The following is a 27,959-nucleotide window of genomic DNA, read 5'->3' as shown; positions in this document are numbered from 1 at the left end:
GTTGATTTTGCAATCAACTAGCCTTAGGATATAGAGACATCATAGGTCGATGAAATAAATGAGAAGAGAATGGGATTGAGATGAAGAGGGAGGGGAAATGGAATCAACACAAATTGGTCAAAGTAGGACTTTTATCAAATTAAAATCATTCATTCATCTTGGGAGATGAAATGTCCATTTCATCAATCCCCTAAATCCAATGATTTTAACTCAACAAAGTCAAATCAACCTTGACCAAGGCCCCACAACACAAGTTAAACTCAACAAGTCAATATCAAAAGCTCAACACAATTTATTTTACAATTGAACAATTAAAATCAATTAAATAATGTACTAAATTAAATTATGATTGGTCAAAATCCTGAAATCTCATCAAAACACCACTTAAATGGCCATGAGATTTATCATAGGTCAAACAAGGTCAAACGGCCTTGGAGAAAAAAATTCATTAATTTTGGAAACTTAAAACTATTTTTAAACAATTAAAAATAATCATTAAAACAATTAAATCATGAAAAATATTAATAATGATCCAAAAAATAATTTTAATTCAGAAAATGAAAGAGGAATTTATTTTTAAAAAATTAGTGAAACTCTCATATTTTTTGGATCAATATTAAAATTAAATCTAATTAATGAAAATAAACCAAATAAAATGAAAATCAGAAAATAGGAAAAAATATGGACCACTTGATCTCCCTCATTAATTGAGGTGGCAGATCAAGTGGCTGCTAGCGCGCGTTCCATGGTGGACACAAGTCAAAGTGCTGTATGGATGGTATGAAAAACCAAGACACGAGATTAAAACATTTGAAATGGATCATGTGGTTCAGATGAATTCCAGCACACCACCGGAGCCAGAGCTATGGTCTCCTTCTCCGGTGAGCTTCACCGGACTGGTTCACTCACAACCCTCACCAAAATTAAAAAGAAGGACATGAATTTAAAGTAAAAATGCTCAGGAGCTCGAATATGGACTCAATTTCTCCTAACTCCAAGTATATTGAAAGATACAGGGAGTTGAATTTTGAGGTGTATCATCTGAGTTGCTTTGATTTGACCTCAAAACAACTAAATCTTGTTGCCTACATTGGTAGGACGTTAGACAACCAAAAATCAATAAGAATTATAAAGAATTGAGTGAGAATCAAAGAGATGAAAATTTCTGCAAAATACCTTCGATGCAGGTCTGTATTCAATCGATCTCGCTCTTGCTTGCTATTGATCTTGCTCAGGACACTTGATAAAGTGGAATTGGATGAAGAAAAGGCACAGGACTCTTGGAGTTTTGAATCTCAAAACAGTGGAGATTCAAACTCAATTTCCAATGGAAATTCTCAAGATAATCCTTTGATTGAGAGGGTTTGAAGGTTGGGAATCAAAGCTGGCGTGCATGGTCTTTAATTCTAATGGCAATGGCTTCCATTTATAGCCATATGGATTTATATTTGCACACTTGAAATGAAGATCCAAAAATAGAAATGTACATTGCATGGGTGCATGGGCATGGGATAGGCCCATGTAATCATCTCTCAAGGTCCACAAATGGTACAAACATTGCTGAAGTCATGTTGGAAAGCTATGCAATTGTGTATGAAAGTTTCAAGCTCACTTATGCCAAATGATGATCCAATGTTCAAGCCATGCGTAGGTCACTCATATCTTGTCCAAATGGGATGAAATTGGACTTTTTGGAAAGTTTAGATCAAGAGGAACAACTTTCATGTTTAACACTTTTTCATTTGAAGCTTGGATCATGATTAATTTTGAGGTGGAAGTTGGGAAAATCAAATATGTCAAAAAAAATTCTAAGTGTCAAGCCATATGTTCACTTATTCCACCTTGGCTGACTTTTTATGTGAGATTCAAATGAAAACGGTTCCTGCATAAAAGTTGTCGCTCTCTAAAAGTACTTAAACAAGGTCACAATTTTGACCTCCTTTGGATTTAATATGAAGGAGGTATGCATTTTTGAAGTTGAGGAAAATCACTTGTTCAATGGCATTGGTCCAAAATGACCTATAACGTATCCTCATATCACATGCATATAAAAGTTGAATTTGCTCTTCCTCCAAAGATCAAAGTTGAAGTAGACGTCTTGAATTTGATTTTGCAACTTGGAAATCTTTCATCTTATAAAAATTGAGCAAGTCATGTCCTTGGGAAGTTGACCTCCAAATTAGGGTTTAGACAAAATGACCTATAATCTTTTACCATAAAAATGACTCTCCAAGCAAAACTAGCTCTAGACCTCAACATGAAAGTTGTTTCTAATGTCATTTAGAGTAACTTTGCTCTTGGACTTATTTTAATATGACAAATATTATAGGAGATAGGGTCTAGGGAACCCCAGTTTTGGTCAGATGAATTCCTCTGGTCAACCACCATGAACCAACTTGCTAGCTTGCCATTCTCTTGACTTTTGGGACTCATGGAGGATCATATATTAAAAATATGATGGAATTTGAAGAATCACTTGAAATATTTGATCAATTGGTGAAGAATCCTATTGAAGAAGTTACACAAGATACCCAAATGAATTAGGGTTTCCAAGGCAAACCAACTTCAAACTCTTGATGATTTCTTGATCAAAATAACATGTGAAGATCATGGGGATCCATATATGATACTTAGAGCCATATTAAACCAATTTTTGATTGAGCTCCTTGCCTTGAGGGTCTTAAACCCTAGATGTGAGTGTAAGACCCTAATTTTGACCCTAAGATCCCTCATGGCATCATATCATTGCTCATTGCATTGCCTCAAGGATCATAGCATGTTTGGCTCCTTAACCCTTGGGTTGGGACTTGTGTGAGTAGTTTGAGATCACCAAGAATGCTTGTATTGTATATTATTGATTTTCTTGTTTTTTTTACTAACCAAAAGCACAAAAATATGTCACTAACCTTTTCTGTTTTGAAGCTCAAGTGATCATGTGCTCACAATGCTCCTAAGCTCAATGAAGTGGCTAGATGAAGGTGAAAACAAGAATGACAATGTTCCACAAAGTTCGTAATCATCATATATGTCTCCCAAGTATCTCAATTTGCCAATTTGATCAAGATAAACCAAAGGGCTTGAGGATTGTTTCCCAAGGAAACCCTAATTAAACTGTGCATTGACTGTGCCTTGCTCATGAAGCAACCTCAAACTTTGATCAAATTTAATCAAGGTTAGTTCTTTCATTCATTATTTTATGCATATATGAGCTTATGTGAGTATCCCCAATTATCCATTCATCAAGATTTGAAGTTTGGCTTTGAGAAATTGACCAGTCAAGTCATCTGACTAAACTGAGGATCACTGAGACACAACATGTGATGTGTTTGTCAAATGAAGATGACCCCAATATAAAAAATGTTTTTAATAACCATACGAACAACTTTCATGTTCATCAAAAATTCATTTGAAACTTGGAAGGTCATCATTCATGTCAAAACATTATAGGTCATTTTGACTAAAACCCTAATTTTGGGTCAACTTCCCAAGGACCCAACTTCTTTATTTTTTATGATCTTGAGGTGAGATCAATTTCATTGGAAAGCTTAAGATGTATACTTCAAATGTTATGTTGGATAAAATTTCAGAATCCTAAAATAAACACATGTGATAATACAAAACATTATAGGCCACTTTGGACCAAAACCATTGAATTTGAAAAATGTCCAACTTCAAGTGCCCATAACTTTCTCATGAAAAATCTAAATGATGCAAAATTTAAGTCTAAATTGATCATCTTGAAAATATATACAACTTTCATATTGGTGGTTTTTCCATTTGAGGCTTACATCATTGAAACAGAAGGGCTTGAATTTGCTTGGTTTTGGCAAAAAGTTTCAAAGGGAACCTAGACATGTTTTGTACCCCAAACTTCAAGGACAGTTTTCATAAATTTCCAAACCCTAAATGGATTTTTTCCCAACATAACTTTTATTCCTTATGTCAAGAGCTTTCCAACCATTACTCAAATGACCATTTTTGGATTCTCCATGTGGGACTTTCGAAGATATGAATGTTTATGTGCATTTTGGTAATTCACATCATAACTTGAAATGCAAGCAAATGCCAGGCCTTGTGCACGTCCAATTCAACTCCAAATGATCTCAGCTTGCAATTCTATTCACTTTTGGGCCTCACATGCGCTTGTACAGGCCCATGCATGGAGGATCCAAAATTCATGCACACGAGCATTGCACCTTATTGCATCAAGCTCAGCTATAAATAAAAGCTCTTCCTCATTCAAAACCCAACCTCAAGGTGATCTGAAACTCTGCTGAATTGGAAATCCAACCTCACTCAAAGGAATTTCAGTTTTCATTTCTCAATTTCAAGCTTGAATTTCAACATCATTAGTTGATCTTCAAGTCTTAATTCCTTAGCCTTGCATCATCATCACATCTCCAGATCAATTGGGATCAAAAGCTTGAAGAGTTCGTGCCATTCAAATCTGCATTTCAGAGGTATATCACTCAACTGTTTTGATCTGGATCTTACTATACAATGTGAATTGCTTGAGTTTGAACTGTTTTCTGAAGTCCTCGAGCAAGAGGCAGGCCAGTGGTGGTCTTAATTTCATGAATCATGCCATTTCAGTTTGTGCACCTTGATTTTCAAGCTCTGATTTCTCATTAAATAGAAACATTGAGGAAGATCCAAGATTACAGGGGTGATGTACATCACCCCGACTTCCTTTTGGTACCATTGTTTTTCATTTTCATTAAGGTTGAAAACCATGTGCGTGGTGGCCGGAGTTTGTTCTCTGCCGGAGAAGATGGTGGTTTCCACCACCATCCCCACGTGGGAGCTTCCAGGCCAATGGATCTGGACAAAACGTTATAATCTCAGCCTTTGATTTGTTTGACTTGTTTTAATTACACATGTTGCGCGCTTGACCAAGGACCATGGTGTATCCGCGCCTCTGAGCCTTTGGATATGGGCCACGTCATTTAATGAACTCATCCAAGCGCTCTGGATTTTTGATATTTTCTTATTTCTGTTTTAATTTATTTTAATTCCTTTTATTTTCAAAAATTCATAAATATTTTATTTGAAGTCACAAAAATATGAGACCAATGGCAAAATTTTCTTGAAAAATCTAGTTTCATAATTTGATTTTTAATTATTTTTGTGACTTAATTTAATATTTTTTGTGAATTATTTGGATTTTGATAGTTTTTAATTCATTTTAAATACTTTTTGATATCTGAAAAATCCAAAAATATTTTCTTAACACATATGAATCATGATAAGTCAATGAAAAATAGTCTTATCAATTTCTTAATTGATTTGAGATTTTAATTCATTTGTGTTATTTTTTTTTATTTTTTTAAATTGATTTTAAATAGTTTATGAATTCAAAAATTGTTGGAAAAATTTGTCAAACATTGTTTGACCATGTTAGACCTATGAGAATTTAATTGGACTTGTTTAAGTTGATTTGAATTGAATTTGAGGTTTGACCATATTTTGTTCATTTTATTTTATATTTTATTTGAATTCCAAAAATACCAAAAAAAATATACTTGACTTGTTGACTTCTAATCTTCATTTCTCTTCTGTTTACCTTCGGTTGATGATGATTTGATTCACATTTGACCATTTGTGTTTGACACTTTATTTCTCTTTCCATTTTATTTCATCTTCATCTCTTTCATTTCATTTTGGCCAATGAGTTAATGTCTTATAGTTGGTCTTGACATATGAGAGGTTTAACCTTCTTTGATCCAAATCAAACTTAACTTGATCCATGATCAAGTGAGTTGCTTTGTGTCCAAGATAGGTTGCTTCTTGGTCAAGCAAAAAACCTAAAGTCCATACAAGGCCTTTTCTTCTTTTCTTTTGGCATGGCAAGTTGTAGGAGCTTGGGTTACTAGTCATGATCTCTAACTTGTGTTTATTTGCCTATAGTTTTATTGACCGGCCTCAGATAGGTGTGACTACTACATTAGTCCACTTACGATTGCTTAACATAGCGCTAAATTGTCTTATGACACACTAACATAACTACTAACTACTAACTTTAATTCAAGCACTTAATTTCTTGTAATTTACTTTAATGCAATTTACTTTCTTGCTCATTTATTCATATTGCTTTTTCCATTTGCTCACTTGAGCACATATTTTATGTTTATGCCATTTTCCTTTTGCTCATTTGAGCTCATTATTGTATATAAATATATTGTTGCTTTGTGTTTGTTTTGTCTTTGTTTGTGTGAACCCAATGCAAAAAGGAGAAAGGACTTAGAATTAGGACCTTACCTATGCTTAAAGGAATTCAAGAGCAACTAGGCCTCATGCCTTTAGAATTCTAAATTTGTTGAAGAGCAACTAGGCCTCATGCCTTTAAAATGCTAAATTTGAGAGTTGACTTCAAAGGACCTCTAATCTAAACTCATTCTTTGTCCATTACTCTTATTGTGTGGTGAACTTTTTGATGTTTGCTCTTGTGTGATAGGGATCCCGTCTTGAGATAGTAAGGAGGAACATTGTCATGAGTAGCCAAGTTTAGAGAGACAAGCCAAATGGAGATCCTAGGAGCTTGAATCTAAATATTTGTTTGATTGCTTGTTGCTTGCTAAGTCCAAAGGAAAGGAGCCTCTTGAATCATCTTTATAATCTCAAGAAAAGGAACTCCAAGGGTTTTATCCCTTCTCTTATATTTGTATGATTTAGGACTAGCCCTTCTCTTCTTCTCTCCACTCTAACCCAAGCCAAACTCTTTATGTGCAAACTTTGACATTGTTTTCAAATTAGAAACCTAGGCCTTAGGCCTTTGATTTTTCAAAAATCTTTTTATCAATACTCATTGTGAATAAACCTTAATTCAACTTTGACCTCGCTTTGTGAATACTTCTAACTTGTAAATACAACTCACTTCAAGTTACTTTTGTGGTTCCAATGACCACCTTTGTTAAAACATTTTCATAAGCATTAGTCATAGGTTTGAGTTATCATAGTGGTTGATGTAAACCTCACCTTATCCTTAGTTATTGGACTATAAGTCTTCCATACTTATTATAGGGTTCACCCCTCACTAGTATGTTGAAGCCCTCCTTACATGGTGGATTGTTGGTTTAGGTTGAGTTTTCTCCCTTTGATAACAAAAGACCTTAAGGCTTTTGATCAAATCAATTCACCAATCTTTGAGATTTTTACCCCGAACTACGAGGTTTTTATCCTACCTTTGTGATGGTACGTAGGCAATGGGTTCATCCATTCAAACAACAAAATTATAAATATGATCTATTCTTTTCTCATCCCCCCAATCTTTTACACATATTTTCACAAATACCAACCTACAAAACACATTTGCAAAAGGAGGTTCCCTTAGAGTACTAAGGATGTTTTGGGTGCTTAAAACCTTCCCATCTCATAACCAACCCCCTTACCTAGATCTCTGACATTTTTATTAGTTTTTGATTTGATAAAACTTCTTACTTGGCTTTTGTTCGCTTTTTAGACTTTCCTTTGGACAAATAAAAGTGCGGTGGCAACTCGAATTGTATGTTTACTTTTGGTTTAGTCAATAAGCCATAAGGTAACGAATACCCCACTACAGAAAAGTGGCGACTCTGCTGGGGAATTCCACTTTCCTAGTGGGTTTAGCCTACCTTTTGCTTGTTGTATTGTATGTTTATATTTATTTATGACATATTTTTGTGCAAATTTGGGATGACTGTATTGTTTGTAATGTATGAATTGCTTGATATATCAATTGCTGGTATGCTTGGTGGTTTCTTGTGAGATGAGTTCTATACCCGAACTCGAGTGCACTTATGATAGGAGGATGGCATAGTCTTGTTGACTTGTGTGGAGTTATTCCTTAGCAAGTTGACTTGCAAGCCTATTCACTTGGTGGAGGTCTTTTTTGGGATCAATAATGTCACACGAGTAGTCGTGGTTAGACATTACTCTTTCCAATATAAACCTTAGAAGCCAAGGACCTTAGATACCTAGCCCATCTTGGCCTATTTTAGGATGTAGTGCGAAGGTCGTTCAAGTGTAAGATTTGATACGATTGTTACGCGGTACTACACTCATAAAAGTCTCTCTTGAGAATATTTTTGGAATACGAGTAGTCGTTTTATCCGATAATATCCGAAAGATGGGATGATGACTATAGGGACCTTTGTAGAACATGATTGTCAGGTTTAACCATAGTACACTCCCTTTGGGTGGTTCTTAACCGAGACTACATGCTCGTGACTTACAACAAACCCATGATTCGTGGTTGATCCGTTCTCGTATATCCTCAATATCAATGGAACTTGGGTGTTGATAAGGTGTAAACCATAATCCACCAAAATGGATGATTGATATTGACGATGACTTGAACCATCCCGTGACCTTTGTGTGGTGTGACTTGCTTGATCCTTGAGTGTGATTGTTGCATCCGTGTATTCACGCATTCATTTGCATCCATATTATCAACAATGAGAAAGTTTCGAGGAACTTAAGAGGTCTATTTGCAAATTTTTAGACATGGATAAGCAAAGAAGGAATACGAAGAAGTACAGTTTCAGACAACCCGACTTGAAAGAGTTAAGGAGTTTGACATCTTATGTATTAGAACCCTTGGAGTTTAAAGATCGCCATGGGAAGCTTCTGTCTATTCTTTCTACTCAGATGGATGAAGGTCTGATGAGTGTGTTAATGCAGTTCTATGATCCTCTGTATCGTTGCGTCACTTTTCCGGACTTCTAGCTTTTGCCTACACTTGAGGAGTATGCCTATCATGTGGGTATACCTATCCTGGATCAGTTGTCGTTCAGTGGCTTGGAGAGGGTTCCTTCTTCCCAAGAGATTGCTGATCTGCTTCATATGGATGTATCTGAGATAGTTGCTCATATGACTACCAAAGGTGGAATTCGAGGCCTCCTATATGATTTTCTCATTACCCAAACTACTTTGTTTGGGAAGGCCATGAGTGAGGATGCCTTTGAAGCCATATCTGTACTTCTCATCTATGGGCTAGTGTTATTTCCCAACATCGACAACTTCGTGGATGTGAACGCTATTAGGATTTTCTCTTCTCTTAATCCCGTTCTGACTCTGTTGGGTGACACTTATTTCTATTTGCATATGAGGAATGCAAAGGGAGGTGGCTCCATTGTGTGCTGTCTGCCTCTGTTGTACAAGTGGTTTATTTTGCACTTGCCTCAGACGCTTGCCTTCAAGGAGAACAAGGGATGTCTACGGTGGTCCATGAGACTTATGTCTCTCACTAATGATGATATCTTTTGGTATAACCGTGTGTATGATGGCGTCCAGATTATTGATTCTTGTGGTGAATTCTCCAATGTGTCTCCTCTTGGTACATGTGGTGGAATTAACTACAACCCTGTTTTAGCTCGCCGTCCGCTTGGGTTCCCCTTAAAGGATAAACCTAATAACATTTTGTTAGAAGGTATGTTCTTTCAAGAGGGTAAATATCCCCAAAACTTGAAGGGCAGAATGGTCCGCGCCTGGCGCAAGATTCATAAGAAGGGAAGGAAAGAGTTTGGTCCGAAGAATTGCATTGCTTTGGAACCCTACACCGCTTGGGTGAGGAAGAGAGCTTCTGATTACCGCATGCCCTATGATTATCCGAGACCTACCCCTATAGTTATGGTTGGGCCTTCAACCCTCCCTAACCAAGGAGTAGAGGAGTTGAGAGATGAAGACCGGTCGCTACTTCAGCAGCTTAGAGATAAGGATGCAGTGATAGAATTTCTAGAGCATCAGGTTATTGATGAGCCTGATGATGTGGTTACTTCTCTTCTTCCTCAGTCATCCAGGTTTTGAAAGAGGAAGTATGATCGACTCGCCAAGGAGAAGGCAGATATGGAAGCAACTTTTGAGAGGGAGGTGAAGAGGCTTCGTGCAACGTAACTTCCGATCTCGAGAGCTTTGGACGATTATTTCTAGGGCTCCATAGGATATTTATTCTCCTTTCCTCTTGTATTGTACTTGGTTACCAAAACTGTACTACTTCATTGGTGTAAAAATTTTCCAAATATTATTGCTATGAGTATTCCATATGTGTCTTAAAAAATTAATATTTCCAAATATTTGCAAATAGATCTCTATAAAGTTCCCCAAATAAAAATAAATCATATGCACAAACATTGCATGCATCATATGCATAAGCAGGTTTTGTTCAGCTCAGTGGTCTAACTCTTTGCTCTTCATTTATTTTGAAGACAAGCTGACGCACCGGTATAACACCAAAGCTAATCTTCCAAGACTAATGGAGCATTTAGAACAAGAGAACCGAGAACTGAAAGAGGAGGTAGCTAGGCTGACTGCCATGATGGAGTCAGTGCTGGCTGCCCAGAGCCAATCGTCGCCAACTCTTACAACTCCTCCCGCGAGGACTGTTATATCTGAGGCTGCTTCCTCAATTACGCCTGCTGCAACAGCCTATTTTGCGCCTATTATGCCAGTCGGGTTCCCTTGGGGAATTCCCACAAATTTTGTGCCCGAGGGTTTTGCTTCTACTCTCGCTTCTCTGCTGGCATCTAGCCCAGTCCTTTCTGTGCCACCTCCCGTTGTGCACACTTTACCTAGAGTTGAAGACACCATCTATCATTCTGAGCCATCTGAGGGCCCAAATGTTAATGAAAAGATGGATAAAATGAAAGACCAATTCCTTGAGTTGCGCAAGGAACTAAAGACTCTAAGGGGTAAGGACCTCTTCGTTAAGAGTGTTGCTGAGTTGTGCCTTGTGCCCAACGTAAAGATCCCTGTAAAATTCAAAGTACCTGACTTTGAGAAATACAAGGGAAACACGTGCCCGCTCAGCCATCTTATGATGTATGCTCGCAAGATGTCAACTTAAACTGATAACGACCAGCTGTTAATCCACTACTTCCAGGATAGCTTATCTGGTGCTGCGCTCCGGTGGTACATGGGGCTTGATAGTGCGAACATCCGCTCCTTCAACGATCTTGGAGAAGCCTTCGTCAAGCAATATAAATATAATATGGATATGGCTCCTGATAGGGACCAGTTGAGGGCGATGTCCCAGAAAGAGAAGGAACCTTTCAAAGAGTACGCCCAGAGATGGCGCGAGTTGGCAGCTCATATTGTGCCACCCCTAGAGGAGAAAGAGATGACAAAGATCTTTATGAAGACTTTGAGCTCTTTCTACTATGAGAGGATGATTGTCAGTGCTCCCTCGGACTTCACCAAAATGGTGAATATAGGAATGAGACTGGAAGAAGGGGTCCGAGAAGGACGTTTGTCTAGGGATGACAGCTCTTCGGTAAAGAGATATGGGAGCTTTGCCAAGAAGAAAGAGGGAGAGGCATGTAAGACCCCAATTTTGGCCCTAAGATCCCTCATGGCCCATATCATTCATATCATAACCTCAAGGATCAATGCATGCCTTTGCTTTCCTCTTAGTGGGTGGTTTGCCTTGTGGGTTGTTTTCTTGATCACCAAGCATATTTTGCATTTGTATATCTTTGCCTTTCATATGTTTATCATTCAAAAAGTACAAAAATATTGTCAGTCTAACCTTGTTGCTTGCAGTTGAAGAAATCATCAGCAATTAGGTCAAAATCAGTCATTGGTCAGTCAAAGCAATGGATGATGGCCATTCTTGCAGAATTTGGGCATCATGATTATTAATCAAAAGTTCATACAACTTGGGACATCATTTGAGGACAAGTTCTCAAGGAATTAGGGTTTGGAATTCATCAGAAGAGGTCCAATCATCCAAAACCCTAGAAAAGTCAACAGACAGTCAAACTTGGTCAACTGTGGATTTAATCAGAGATTTGATGGATAGAATTGATCTGAAGGAGCTCATTCATGCTTATATAAGTCTCATCTATCATGTTCAACCTCATCATGGAAGAAAATCAAGTGAAATCAGAAATTTTCCAGAAATAGAAAGTGGACCTGTAATTTCAACTGCCAAAAATGGAAACTTCTTGATCTTAAACTTACATCATGATACAAGCTTCAAATGAATTTTTGCCCAACATGAAAGTTGAAGATCTTGTTCTCCCATTTTCAAAAAGTCCAAGAACATCAAAATCCCATGTGTGGTTGTCAAGATATGATCAAATCATTTTCACCAAATTTTGAACTTCAACAAGCCATATCTCTCAAACCATAAGGCCAAATTTGGTGGGGTTTTTTCCTACAAACCACATTTTTCATCCTCTTTCCAAAAATATAAATTTCATGACCTAAAACCTTGCCAATCAAAATGGAATTTTTGGACCTTTCTCATTTAAATTCAAAGTTTGACTCACAGTTGACTTTTTGAGTTTTTGACTTTTTCTTGATTTTGCCAATTGGGAAATATTCTAATTTATATTTGTGATTTGTTCCAAGCCATACACCATCATCATACCATCATTCCATCATCATTTTGGACCAAAAGGCAAGGTTGGCAAAATGTGCAAATGGAAGTACAAAAGCAAAATACATACAGCATGCTGCAGCAGACCACAAAACAGCCCAAGCAAATGTCATGTACAACCATTTCACAAGCCCACTCGAGCAAACTTCACACCACCACTTCCATTTTTACACAATTAGCAAAAGGCAAAATGATTCATTAGTAAGCTAACCAAGTTTAACATGTGATTAAGCCATGCTAACAGACCATATATAAAGTATTCTTTCTGTCATCTAACCCTAACAACAGCAGCCACAATCACAAACACACAGAAAATTCTGTTTTCTCTCATTTTTCCATTTGGTTCGATTGGCATTTTTCTGTTTGAAGCACAAGAGAACCACGAGCACCCTTGTTTCCTTCATCATTTGTTCAACCTTTGGAGCTTGTGTGAAGTCTTATCCCTTTGCTGTAATACCATTTGATGCTACTGCTACATGAAGCCATGTCCATGGTGAAATTTGAACAGAGCTGGATTTGATTGGTTTTGGGCTGAGCACCTCCAACTATCCATCATTATCAAGCATTGTGGATCTTTATTTGAGCTGGAAACATCCAAACCATCACTGTTTTCACGATTTTCTCCACAGCCAAGTGAGTTTTCGACCATCCCCATTCTCTAATCCATGACATATTTTAGGTAGATTTTGCTTTGGTAAGTCTATTACCACTTGAATCACTTAAAACCATTGGGAAATGCATGAGATATATGGGTTTGAATTTTGTTGCTCATGATGATTGTTGTTCGAGTCATGTTTGTTTGTGGGATTTCATGAAGACCATTGCTATATAATGCTGGTATTTAGTTGGCTGAAGCCATTGGTGTGCATGCTGTCAATTTTTGGACACCTTTGTTTAGGTTGATTTTGCATGATGATGATGAGTGCCCTGTTGAGTTGCAACCAAAACCCTAGCCTTTTTTTTTTAGAAGCTTAGTTCATGCGTATTGATGGCTGTTGTTATTTGTTATATGAGCATCATGAGTGTGTGTTACCATGTGGTTTACCATGATAGAATATCAATTGATAATTACATGATGATGATGTTTGTGTGCTGTTGTTTCTAAAACCATAGAACAGAACTCTCCCCAGATTTTTTCCCATAAGCATGCTTGTCTTGTTGTTGGTTGATATTGCCTAATGATGATGTTACCTTGCCATGATTGATCATTGATGCTGCCCTGCTGATTAAACATTGCTGCTGTTGTAATCCCTTGTCCTGCCCAAATCCACTCGGATTGTGTTTTGCGTATTGGTGTCATGATGTTACATAGGTACATATGCCATGCTGTTGTGTGTGTTGCTCAAAACCTGTCAGATGATGATATGCTGCTGTCAAACCATTTGCCTTTTCCAGATTTTTTTTTCCATGATGATGGTTGCTTTGCTTTTGATTGATGCTGCTTAATGTTGATGTTTAATGGCCACGCTTATTTGTTGATGTTATTGTTTGTGGTTTGATGATGAACATTGATGTTGAACACATGATGATGCTGCTAAAACCTTTGCTGCTGTTAAACTACTTGCTATGCCCAGAATCTTTTTGTCATGCTTGTGTTGTTTTGGATGTTTATGACATGAAGCACATTGAAGTTTTCCTGCTGTTCGCTTGATGCCTACATGATGATTGCATGATTTTGTTGCTTGGTCGAATTTTGTATGATGTTGATTGCTTGAATGTTGCAAATGCCATGCTGCTATGCTAAAACCCTAAGGGTTATGATGAACCCAGAAAACTCGAAGCCCATTGGCTGTTGCTGCGCATGCCACTGTTCCATTGGCTGGGAGCCAATGAGAACATTCCGTTTTCTCCCCTTAAGCGCAGTCGTTTCACTAAGTGACTGCACTATTTACGCTTGTGCCACTGCTTTGACCTTGGTTTGACCATTTGTTATGCCTTTTGCTCATGCTTGCACCAATTTATCATCCAACTTCCACAATTTATTTCTCCTTCATTTTTCATCAAAAAATTATGAAATTTTTTACACATGATCACAAATGAGTCTAGAATTTTATTGTGATTTTTAATTATTTTTCCATTGGCTGGATTTTAAATGATAAATGATTTTTCAACATGTATGCATAAATGATACATTGTGCCATTCTTATTGTGAAATTCTCATATTGTATCCAATGCCTTTGAAATTTTTTGTGGTGAAACTAGACACATTGACCTTCATTTCCATATAAAGTTTGTGCATTTATCATTTGTGGATTCAGAGTTATGATTTTCTGAAGTTATGTGTTGCATTTGTTGCTATACCATGATCATGTATTTTCCCAATTTTTGTTCACATGCTTCCTCTTATCCAATTGACCTCAAATTTTGCATGAACCATCTATCACATGTCTAGTTTATGTATGAATTTTCTTGGAATTAATCTTGCTGTTTTCCATTTGATTGAGAATTTTCTTCCATACTTGGTCCTTTGTTGACTTTTTGTGCTATGCCTTGCCAAATCTTCTGTGAAATCCTCATACTTTATCACATGACCATGAAATTTCATATGTGATAACTAGACATCTCAAGCTTTGCATTGGTGTTAACCTCATTCATTTCTCTTCTGTTTTCAAATTGATATGATTTTTTGAAGTTGACCCATGCTTGTTGACTTTCACCATGCTTACTTGAATTTGATTTGACTTCATGATTTTACTTGACTGCCTTCCTCTCATCCAAATGCCTTGAAATTTGACATGTATACCATGTTAGATGTTAGGATTGAGTGTGATTTATTTCATGATTTTTGAAAATGTTTGAGTTGACTTTTGAATGAAGTCTTTGCTGTTGACTTTTGTATGCTTCTCTTGCCATGCTTTGCATCCTTTTGCATATGAAATGACCATGATGCATGATATAAGTTATGAATCCAATTGAGAATGCTTCTTGAATGTTCAAACTTGGTTTGGGTTGACTTTTCCTTGCTGCCTTGACTTTTTCTTTCATCTTTGACCCTAGGCTAGTCCTAGTGGTCTTCTAAGCTTATGTTGAGTTCATCTGTTTCAGGTTGAGCACCAATGCCCCAAAGACCTTTCAATTTTGATTGAGTTGATTTGTTTATCATGTGCTAACACTTGTTTCGTAGGTTGACTCATATGCTTGAGTCTTTGTGCCTTGCACAATTGGTCCCTCTGTGGTTGACTTTTGGTTATTTCCTTTTGATTTTTGACTGTTGAACTGTCTACTAATTGGTTTGACTTTTTCAGGTACTTTAGTTGCCTAAGTTCTTTGAACTTGCTTGCTTTGCTATTTAGCATTTGCTTTGAGGTATAATTACTTCTTCTTCATGTAGTCTGGAGACCCGGTCTGTTATTTGACCGGGCAAACTGTCTGAAGTCCTCCTTAAGAGGCAATGCCTGTGTTTGTTTAAATTTGTCCTAAGCAGGAAAAGTCCTTCAAGTAAGGCAATTGGTGGAAGGTAGGGATAAGCAATCTATCCCCCACTATTCAGTGTGTCCTCTCTTTGCTCCCATTACATGGTTGAAGCAATGAGATAAATACCCAAGATCTAATCGAGTCAATAATGTGGAGAGAGTTCCTACTTTCTGAACTCCCACACTTTCTTTGATGCTCTCTCTGATATGAGATTGAAGCAATGAGGCGCACCCCTCATCCTCTTTTCATCTGCTTCACCTGAGCCTCTCAATGGCCAGGTTAAGAGCGACCTTCACCTATTACAGTGGACTTTTAAAGTCAAACCCTCTTGTGTGAGCCCCCCATTGTTTGGCTATAGAGTGTGCTGTTTGTTATTCATTGATTGATTGATTACTTCATATGCACTTGTTTGCCTATATGTTATGCATCTATCATCATCAATTGCCATTAATGCATGATCATCTCATTTATCTTTGTGATGCTATCATTGTTGTTTGCCCATTGAGGACAATTGTAAGTCCATTGCTTTGGCATTTGCTCCTGTGATATGGAAGGATAGAGTGTAAGACCTCATTGGTCACTCATATCTTCTGTTTATCTGTGTGTATGTGAGGATACAGTTATAAGTCCCTGTAAGTTGGCATCTGTTATCCTGTGATCATAGTTTGTCTTATCTGTTTGTATGTGAGGTTGCAGTTATAAGTCCCTGTAAGTTGGCATCTGCTTTCCTGTGATCATAGTTTGTTTCTCTGTTTATGTGAGGTTGCAACTGTAAGTCCCAGCAAGTTGGCATTTGCATTCCTGTGATCATATTGTTGCTTTTGTGCTTGTATGTGAGGATCCACTGTAAGTCCCTGTAACGTGGCATTGGATTTCCTAGGACCATACTGTGGAGTTAACCTAAGTCCAGACAGATTGGCAGTTAACTTCCATTTCTCATCTCTGTTTTTCTTTTGAGGAGATTGGTGTAAGTCCATTGAGTGGCATCCGATATCCATTTCTGTTTTAGGAGACTGGTGTAAATCCATCTATTGGTATCCGGTATCCGCTTTTTATTTCTTTGCCTGTGGAGATTAGTGTAAGACCATTGAGTGGCTTCTGACATCCCGTTTTGTTTTAGGAGATTGGTATAAGACCATTGATTGGCATCCGATATCCGCTTTTGCTTGCTTTGCTTGTTTGTTATCATTAATTTCTATTCCAAAGGACACACTTGAATCATCTGCTATATGATTTCAAGAAGTGAACCTTCTAAGAAGTTTTACTTTCCATCCTCATCCATTCATCATTCATTATGTCCTAGACTTTTTCACACTTTATCTTTCAAACTTGACATAAGTGTTGTGCAAACATCTTCATGTTTTCTAACCAAAAACCTGGACTCAAGTCCTTGACTTTTTTCAAACTTCATTTCATAATACTTCTCTGAATCAATCTTAATCATACTTTGACTTCATTTTCATAATCATAATCAGTAACTCCACTCATTCACTTGTTTTGGCTTTGTCCATTAATCTTTTCATACATGAGCTATAGGTTTGATTTATCTTAGTGGTTGATGTTAATCTCACCTTCTGTCTTTAGTGATTGAATTGTAAGTCTTCCTTGCCTATTATAGGGTTAACCCCTCCCTGGCAAGTTGAAGCCGTTCTCACATGGTGGACGTTGTTGTTTATATAAGGTTGAGTTTTCTCCCGTGGATAACGTAAGACCTAGGGTTTGTGTTTAAAATTGAACCTAACCCACTTTTGGAAATCTTTTAGCCGAACTACGGCGTTCTGATCCTTACCTTTGATGGAAGGTACGTAGGCAACGGGTTCATCCGTTCGAACCCAATAACCCAATAATAATAAAAAATTGTATATTCTTTTCTCACCATCCCAATCATGTTTGCACAATACTTTTGTCATAACAAATAATAATTCTTGCATAACAAGTGTGAAAAGGGCTCCCTAGGAGTACCTAGGACGTAGTGGGTGCCTAACACCTTCCCATTGCGTAATTTACCCCTTACCCAGAATCTCTGATCTTTTTATTAGTTTTCTACGTGTAAAACTTCTTAGGCTTTTGTTCGCTTTTTAGCCAATCCTTTGGATAAATAAAAGTGCGGTGGCGACTCGAAATTTTCAATGTATCTCATAGCTTATGATTTAATCGATAGATCATATAGCGACGAATACACCGCTACAGAAAAGTGGCGACTCTGCTGGGGAAATCTCTCACCAGAATCTCTGGTTGTATTGCCTACTTTTCACCCTTGTTGTGCTATATTATTGTTTATCTGACATATTTTTGTACAATTTGGGATCACTGTATTGATTGTAATGTGTGAATTGCTTGATATACATTTGCTGTTTGCTTTGGTGATCTGTGAGATGAGTTCTATACCCGAACTCGAGTGCTCTCTAGGATAGGAGAATGGCATAGTCTTGTCGACTGGTGTGGAGTAGTCCTTAGCCAGTTGACTTGCGAGCCCATTCACTTGGTGGAGGTCATGTTGAACTAATAATGTCACACAAGTTATTTGTGGTTAGGCATTATTCTTTCAATCATGTTCCGCAGAAGCCAAGGACCTTAGTTTACCAAACCCATCTTGGCCTATTTTTAGGACCGTAGTGCGGAGGTCGTTCAGATGTCAGTTCTGATACGATTGTCACGCGATACTACACTCATAAGAGTTTCTCTTGAGAATATTCTTGGAATACGAGTATTCGTTCCTCCGAAATATTCGAAAGATGGAACGATGATTATGGGAACCTCTGATAGAACATGTCTGGCAGGTTTAAACCCTAGTACACTCCCTTTGGGTGGTTCTTAACCGAGACTCCATGCTCGTGACTCTCAACAAACCCGTGATTCGTGGTTGAGTCGTTCAAGCATTGTTAATATCAATGGATCCCGGATCAGGTGTAAAACCTAAAATCCATCAAAGCGGCTGGTTGATATTAGGAATGTTTGAACCGGTTCATGTACCGTTAATATCAATGGAACTTGGGTGTTGATAAGGTGAAAACCTAAATCCACCAAAATGGATGATTGATATTAGGGATACATAGAGCTTTCCCACGACCTTTGTTTGGTGTGCTTTGCTTGATCCTTGAGTGTGTTTGTTGCATTCATACATTCACGCATTCATCCGCATTCATGTCATCAAAGAGGAAAATTTTCAAGGAACTTAAAGGGTTATTTGCAAAATTTTCAGACATGGAAAGACCGAAAAGGCATACAAAGAAGTACAGCTTTAAGCAGCCCGATGTAAAAGAGTTAAGGAATTTGACATCGTATGTATTAGATCCCTTGGGTTTCAAGGCTCGCTATGGGAAGCTTCTGCCGTTGCTGACTACTCAAGTGGATGAGGGATTGATGAGCACTCTTGCTCAGTTCTATGATCCGCTCTATCATTGCTTCTTATTTCCAGACTTCCAGCTATTGCCAACTTTGGAAGAATACTCTCACCTTATTGGGATTCCTATTCTGGATCAAGTGCCGTTCAGTGGCTTAGAGAGTATTCCATCTGCTCGAGAGATTTCCGGCTTGTTGCACATAGATGAAGATCTGATTAGAGCTAATCTGACTACCAAAGGCGGAATTCAGGGTTTTCCTTCCGAGTTCCTTATCGCTCAAGCCATTTTTTATGGGAAGGCCATGAGTGAGGATGCCTTTGAGGCTCTATTTGTGTTACTCATCTATGGATTGGTGTTGTTTCCCAACTTCGACAAGTTCGTTGACATGAATGCCATTAGGATCTTCTCAGTCCTTAATCCGGTTCCGACCTTGTTGGGTGATGCGTATGTCTCCATGCATCTGAGGAATATGAAGAATGGAGGAGTCATTGTCTGCTGTCTACCCCTGCTGTACAAGTGGTTTATTTCGCACTTGCCGCAGACAGTTGCTTTCAAGGAGAACAAGGGATGTCTACGGTGGTCTCAGAGACTCATGTCTCTCACCAATGATGATATCACCTGGTATGATCGCGTGTATGATACCGTCCAGATCATCAATTCTTGTGGTGAATTCCCCAATGTGCCTCTTCTTGGTACATGCGGTGGGATTACCTACAATCCTACGCTTGCACGTCGTCAGCTTGGGTTCCCCCTAAAGGATAAACCCCATAACATTCTGTTAGAAGGTGTGTTCTTTCAGGAGGGTAAAGATCCCCAAGGCCTGAAAGCCAGATTTGTCCGCGCTTGGCGCAATATTCGCATAAAGAGTAGGAATGAATTGGGTCCAAAGAACTGCATTGCTTTGGAGCCCTATACCTCTTGGGTCAGACAGAGGGCTGCTACCTACCTGATGCCGTATGATCATCCGAGACCTACACTGTTGGATGTGGCTGGGCCTTCAACCCTCCCTACCCAACGTGTAGAGGAGTTGAGAGAAGAAGACCTTTCGCGTGCCTGGATCCGCGAGAGAGAGGAATTGCTGCAGCAGCTCAAGGAGAAGGATGATATGATTGAATTTCTCGAGCACCGAGTGATCGACGATCCGAACGACACTTGGACTTCTCTGCTTCCTCAGTCATCCAAATTCTGGAAGAGGAAGTATGATCAACTTGCAAAGGAGAAAGCTGATATGGAGGCCGCCTATGAGAGAGAGATCAAGAAGTTGTACACTTCTCGTCTTCCAGCATCCCGAGCTGTTAGGGATCCATAGGATGTTATTTACCTTTTCTCTTTGTAATATTTAAAAGAATGCTGTACTTCTTTGTCTCAATATATTTGAAAGAAATATTTTCCATGAGCAATCAAAATGTTTAAATATTCAAAATATTGCAAATAAGTACCCTGAGGGTTCCTTGAAAATCAAAGCATTTGCACAAAGCATTTCATGCATCATTCCTGCATAAACAGGTACCCGTTTTTCTGGTCTTCCGGTTCTAACGTCTGTTCTTCATTTATTTTGAAGACAAGCTGACTCACCGGTATTATACAAGGGTCAACTCTGCAAGGATTATGGAGCAGTTGGAACAAGAGAATCAGAGCTTGAGAGATGAAGTCGCCAGACTTGGCGCATTGATGGAGCAACTCCTTGCTGCCCAGAATCAGCCTGCTCCTCAGCCAGCAACTCCGGTTCAGCGGACGGTTATATCAGAGATAGCTACTTCATCGGTGCCTGTCAGTGCCCAGCAGCCTAACGCCATGCCTCCCGGTTTTCCTTGGGGGATGCCTCCTGGCTTTATGCCTGATCTGCCAGCTCCTACATTTGTTCAAATGCCGGCATCTAGCCCGGTCCCTATACCTGTACCTCCTGTCGTGCATACCATGCCTAGGGTAGACGACACCATTTATCACTCTGAAGCGTCGGAGGGCTCAGATGTTCATGAGAAAATGGATGCAATGAACGATCAATTCCTGGAGCTGAGAAAGGATTTGAGAACTCTTAGAGGCAAAGATCTCTTCGGCAAGTCAGCAGCCGAACTTTGTCTAGTTCCCGGTGTGAAAATACCTGTTAAATTCAAGGTCCCAGACTTTGAAAAGTACAAAGGGAACACTTGTCCTTTGGCACATTTGGTCATGTATGCCAGAAAGATGTCAACGCAGACCGACAACGATCAACTCTTGATCCACTACTTCCAAGACAGTTTGTCTGGTGCTGCTCTCCGTTGGTACATGAGTCTGGACAGTGCCAACATCCGCTCTTTCAACGATCTTGGCGAAGCTTTCGTCAAGCAATACAAATACAACGTTGACATGGCGCCTGACAGAGATCAACTCAGGTCTATGTCACAAAAGGACAAAGAGTCGTTCAAGGAGTACGCCCAGAGATGGCGTGAGCTGGCAGCTCAAATCACTCCACCATTAGAAGAGAAAGAGATGACCAAGATCTTCTTGAAGACTCTTGGGTCATTCTACTATGAGAGAATGGTGGCAAGCGCTCCCTCTGATTTCACCGAGATGGTGAACATGGGGATGCGTCTTGAAGAAGGTGTCCGTGAAGGACGATTGGCAAAAGATGATGGTTCTTCCTCTAAGCGGTATGGAGCGTTTAAGAGGAAAGAAGGAGAAGCGCATGCTGTGCAGTCTCAGCCCAAGCATCGAAGACCCTCTGTTCAGAGGAAGCCTGCACATCGTGCCGGACATCAGCACCAGGTGGCTAGTGTAGCGCCTGTATTCAAGGATAATGCTCAGCAGTATCAGCATCAGCAGCAATATCCACAACCGCAATATCAACAGCAACAGCAGTGTCCACAACAACAGGCTTACCAGCCTCGTGGAAGTACAACCAATCAAGCAAATATGAATTATGATAGGAAGAAGGTCAGCTTCGACCCGATTCCGATGACATATACAAAGCTTTATCCCTCCTTGTTGGAGAGGAAATTGGTTTCTCCCAGGGATCCTCCTGCTATTCCTGCCAATCCGCAATGGTGGTACAAACCAGACCAGCATTGTGTCTACCATTCCGGTGCTCCGGGCCACAACGTTGAGAACTGTTTCCCGCTGAAGAATAAGGTTCAAGACCTCATGAGAAGCGGAATTTTGAGTTTTGAAGACTCCAACCCGAATGTCACCAGGAACCCATTGCCTTCGCATGGGAAGTCTGTGAATATGATCCAGGAAGACCTTGGGAAATACAAGGTGAAGTATGTCAGTCATATCCGGCAGTCATTGGTTGGATTACATAAGATGCTGTGTCAGCACAGCTATTTGAAGCATAACCATGACCAGTGCCGCGTCTGCTCGGTCAATCGTTTGGGTTGTGACCAGGTTCGCAAGGAATTGCAAACGCTGTTGAATGAAGGTACCATTGAGATTCTCCAGAATCGCAATGTTGATATTGTTGAGCCCGAAGTGAATGTCATATCACCGGTGTTCAAATTGCCTGAGCCTGTTGTTATTCGCTACAATAGCAATAAACCAAAGGCTTCCCCTGCTTTGATTATCAAACCAGCCGGCCCTGTGCCGTATTCATCTGATAAAGCCGTACCTTTCCGGTACAATCCTGTTGCTGTCCAGGATGGGGTTGAAGTACCTCTGCCGTCTACTTCTGTGACCACTATCGCTGATGTTAGTGGGTTGACCCGCAGCGGTCGTGTATTTTCTGCACCTGCTAAGGCTGTTCCTTCTGATACTGTTGAGCACCCGGTAGGGAATGCTGTGAATGTTCAGAATCCGGCACTTGATGTCGCCAAACCCTTCTCGTCTGTACCAAAGACTCCCATTTCTTCGGTTGGCCCAAGTGGCATTGTTGATGAAGAATCTGATGAGATGCTGAGGCTCATCAGAAAGAGTGAGTATAATATTGTAGACCAGCTTCTACACACGCCCTCCAAGATTTCCATTCTTTCCCTATTGCTGAATTCAGAGCCTCATAGGGAGTCTCTTCAGAAAGTCTTGGACCTAGCGTACGTTGATCACGACGTCACCCTGGAACAATTTGATAGCATTGTTGCAAACATTACTGCTTGCAACACTCTGAGCTTTTGTGACGCTGATCTCCCTGAGGAGGGAAGAGACCACAACATGGCTTTACATATCTCAATGAATTGCAAATCTGATGCAATGTCCAATGTGCTGGTGGACACTGGATCGTCCCTTAATGTATTGCCAAAATCCACACTCTCTCGATTGTCATATCAAGGTCCTCCTATGAGGCAGAGTGGGGTTGTTGTAAAAGCTTTTGATGGGTCGCGTAAGACCGTGATTGGGGAAGTTGACCTCCCAATCAAGATTGGACCAAGTGATTTCCAGATCACTTTTCAAGTAATGGATATTCACCCATCATACAGCTGTCTCTTGGGCAGACCATGGATTCACGAGGCTGGCGCCGTGACGTCCACCCTACACCAAAAGCTGAAATTTGTGAAAAACAAGAAATTGGTTGTAGTAGGGGGAGAAAAGGCTCTCCTGGTCAGTAATTTGTCTTCTTTCTCGTATATTGATGCAGAGGATGAAGTTGGAACTCAGTTTCAAGCTTTATCTATTGATAAACCAATCGAGAAGAAGTCTCCTTCATTCACTTCCTACCGTGATGCTAAGCTGGCCATTGAATGTGGTGCAGTCGCTGGATTAGGGAAAGTGCTTGAACTTGAAGATAATCGATCCCGGGCTGGCATTGGCTTTGGTTCTGGGGCATGCAACGAGCAAGGTCTGTTCACCAGTGGAGGATTCATCCATGCTGATCAACCTGCAGAAGAGGAAGCTGCTGCTATCATTGAAGAAGAAGACGCAGAAGATTTGAACAATTTTGTTATTCCTGGTGGTGTCTGCCACAATTGGGTCGCTGTGGATGTTCCTACAGTTATCCATAGATCAGAGTAATTGTTCATTTTGTTTAAAACCCTTCTCCCATGCCAAAAGGAGAAGTGATGACATTGTTGGCAAAGCATATATACAATGATATTTTCATTCAATTTTTGCATTGCAAAACATTTGTTTTTCCTTTGTTTTCACTTTTTGCTTTTCTTTATGAAATCAGTGATCACAAAAAACCATAAAAACAAAATAAAAGCTGTAAAAGCAACATTCTTTCATCTGCATAATGATTTGCTTGTTTAAATTCTGAAATTTTTCTTAACCAAAATCATTATGCAGGTTGATCCTAAAACCCATTGAACATAATGATCCAACGCCATCTCCCAATTTTGAATTCCCTGTATTTGAGGCAGAGGAAGATGACGTTGAAGAGATTCCTGATGAGATCACCCGTCTCCTTGAGCACGAAGAGAAGATCATTCAGCCGCATCTCGAAGACTTGGAAACAGTCAACTTGGGATCTGAAGATTGTGAGCGCCTGGTGAAGATTGGGGCACTTCTTGAAGAGTCTGTTAAGGAAGATTTGATCAGCTTGCTACGAGAATATTCAGATATCTTTGCTTGGTCCTATGAAGACATGCCGGGTTTAGATACAGATATTGTGCAACATTTCCTGCCTTTGAAGCCTGAGTGCGTGCCTGTGAAGCAGAAGCTCAGAAGAACTCATCCAGATATGGCAGTGAAGATCAAAGAGGAAGTTCAGAAGCAAATTGATGCGGGGTTTCTGGTGACTTCGACATATCCTCAATGGGTGGCCAATATTGTGCCTGTTCCTAAGAAGGACGGAAAAGTCCGTATGTGCGTTGATTACAGAGATTTGAATAAAGCTAGTCCAAAAGATGATTTTCCTCTACCACACATTGACATGTTGGTAGACAATACAGCTAAATTCAAAGTCTTTTCCTTTATGGACGGATTTTCCGGATATAATCAAATCAAGATGGCACCAGAGGATATGGAGAAGACAACATTCATCACACCTTGGGGAACATTCTGTTATCGAGTGATGCCCTTCGGTTTGAAGAACGCCGGAGCCACGTATCAACGAGCTATGACTACCTTGTTTCATGATATGATGCACAAGGAGATAGAAGTCTATGTTGATGATATGATTGCTAAGTCCCGAACGGAAGTTGAGCATATTGAGCATTTGTTGAAGCTTTTTCAGCGTTTGAGGAAATTCCAGCTTCGTCTGAATCCGAACAAATGTACTTTTGGAGTCCGTTCCGGCAAGTTGTTGGGTTTTGTGGTAAGTGAAAGAGGTATTGAGGTTGATCCTGCAAAGGTCAAAGCAATACAAGAGATGCCCGCACCCAAAACTGAGAAGCAAGTCCGAGGTTTTCTTGGCCGCTTGAACTACATTTCCAGATTTATATCCCACATGACTGCCACATGTGCGCCGATATTCAAGCTCCTCCGGAAAGATCAGTCTCATGATTGGACCGAGGATTGCCAGAAAGCTTTCGACAGTATCAAAGATTATCTGTCCGAACCTCCGATTTTGTCTCCGCCTGTGGAAGGAAGACCTCTGATTATGTACTTGACAGTTCTTGAAGACTCGATGGGTTGTGTACTCGGTCAACAAGATGAATCAGGGAAGAAGGAGTTTGCTATTTACTACCTCAGTAAGAAGTTTACTGATTGTGAGTCTCGGTACTCTATGCTTGAGAAGACGTGCTGTGCTTTAGCTTGGGCAGCTAAGCGTTTGCGCCAGTACATGATAAATCATACAACTTGGTTGATATCCAGAATGGATCCAATTAAGTATATCTTCGAGAAGCCTGCTTTAACTGGGAGGATTGCCCGTTGGCAGATGTTGTTGTCTGAGTATGATATCGAGTATCGAGCTCAGAAAGCTATCAAAGGTAGTATCTTGGCTGACCATTTAGCGCACCAGCCGATTGAAGATCATCAGTCTGTTCAGTATGACTTCCCTGACGAGGAAATTCTGTATTTGAAGATGAAAGATTGCGATGAGCCTACACTTGATGAAGGTCCAGAACCTGGTTCCAGATGGACGATGGTGTTTGATGGCGCTGTTAATCAATATGGAAATGGAATTGGGGCAGTAATTGTTAATCCCCAGGGTTCGCACATTCCATTTACAGCAAGGCTAACCTTCAAATGCACGAATAATATGGCGGAGTACGAAGCCTGTATTATGGGACTGGAAGAATGCATTGATCTGAGAATCAAGTATCTTGATGTCTATGGTGATTCAGCTTTGGTTGTCAATCAGATCAAAGGTGAATGGGAGACAAATCAACCAGGTCTCATCCCATACAGAGATTATGCAAGGAGAATTTCAACTTTCTTCACAGAAGTTGAATTTTATCATATTCCTCGAGAGGATAATCGGATGGCAGATGCCCTTGCAACGCTTGCTTCCATGATAGTTGTCAGATGGTGGAATGATGTCCCCAACATTACTGTGATGCGCTTGGACAGACCCGCTCACATATTTGCAATTGAAGACGTGAAAGATGACAAGCCTTGGTATTTTGATATCAAGAATTTCCTCCAGAACCAGGTCTACCCGCCTGGGGCATCTGTGAAAGATAGGAAAACTTTGAGAAGGTTGTCAGGCAGTTTCTACCTCAGTGGTGAAGTGCTGTACAAGAGAAATTTTGATATGGTTTTGCTCAGATGCGTGGATAGACACGAAGCAAACCTATTGATGACTGAGGTCCATGAGGGTTCATTTGGTACTCATTCCAATGGACATGCCATGGCTAAGAAGATGTTGAGAGCAGGCTACTATTGGCTGACAATGGAGTCTGACTGTTGCAAGTATGTGAAGAAATGTCACAAGTGTCAAATTTATGCGGATAAGATTCATATTCCTCCGACACTCCTGAATGTGATTTCATCACCATGGCCTTTCTCTATGTGGGGAATCGACATGATCGGTATGATTGAGCCGAAAGCGTCCAATGGACATCGGTTTATTCTCGTAGCAATTGATTACTTCACCAAATGGGTTGAAGCCGCTTCGTACGCGAATGTAACCAGGCAGGTGGTTGTGAAGTTTATCAAGAACCAGTTGATTTGCCGTTATGGTGTGCCAGAGAGGATCATTACTGATAATGGATCCAATCTGAATAACAAGATGATGGATGAGTTGTGCGCTGAATTCAAGATTGCACACCATAATTCCTCTCCTTACAGACCTAAGATGAATGGGGCTGTTGAAGCTGCTAACAAGAATATCAAGAGGATTATCCAGAAGATGACTGTCACGTACAAAGATTGGCATGAGATGCTGCCATTTGCTTTGCATGGATATCGTACGTCTGTACGCACTTCAACAGGGGCAACCCCTTTCTCTCTTGTTTATGGCATGGAAGCCGTTCTCCCAGTAGAGGTGGAGATCCCATCAATGCGAGTCTTGATGGAAGCCAAGTTGACTGATGCTGAATGGATTCAGAGTCGTTATGACCAGTTGAATTTGATTGAAGAGAAACGTTAACTGCCATGTGCCATGGTCAGTTGTATCAACAGAGAATGAAGAAAGCATTCGACAAGAAGGTCAAGCCTCGTGTGTTCCGAGAAGGTGACCTTGTGCTCAAGAAAGTTTTGTCTTTCGCGCCCGATTCCAGGGGCAAGTGGACTCCAAACTACGAGGGTCCATATGTTGTTAAGAGAGCCTTTTCAGGCGGTGCTTTGATGCTTACAACAATGGATGGGGAGGATTTCACTCGTCCTGTGAATTCAGATGCAGTTAAGAGATACTTTGCCTAAAAAAAAAAAAAAAAAAAAAAAAAAAAAAAAAAAAAAAAAAATATGCAAATGAAAAAAGAATGAAAAAATAGAATAGCTCGCTAAGTTGAAAACCCGAAGGGGCGGCTTAGGCAAAAATGAGCGTCTCGGTGGAGAACCCGCAAGGGTAATTCAGGCAAAAATTAGAGACTTGAAAAAAAGAGATATATTTGCAT

The sequence above is a fragment of the Lathyrus oleraceus genome, chromosome 5, assembly GCF_024323335.1.
Source record: "Lathyrus oleraceus cultivar Zhongwan6 chromosome 5, CAAS_Psat_ZW6_1.0, whole genome shotgun sequence".
Taxonomy (NCBI): Eukaryota; Viridiplantae; Streptophyta; class Magnoliopsida; order Fabales; family Fabaceae; genus Lathyrus; species Lathyrus oleraceus.
This window is presented reverse-complemented; position numbering follows the sequence as displayed.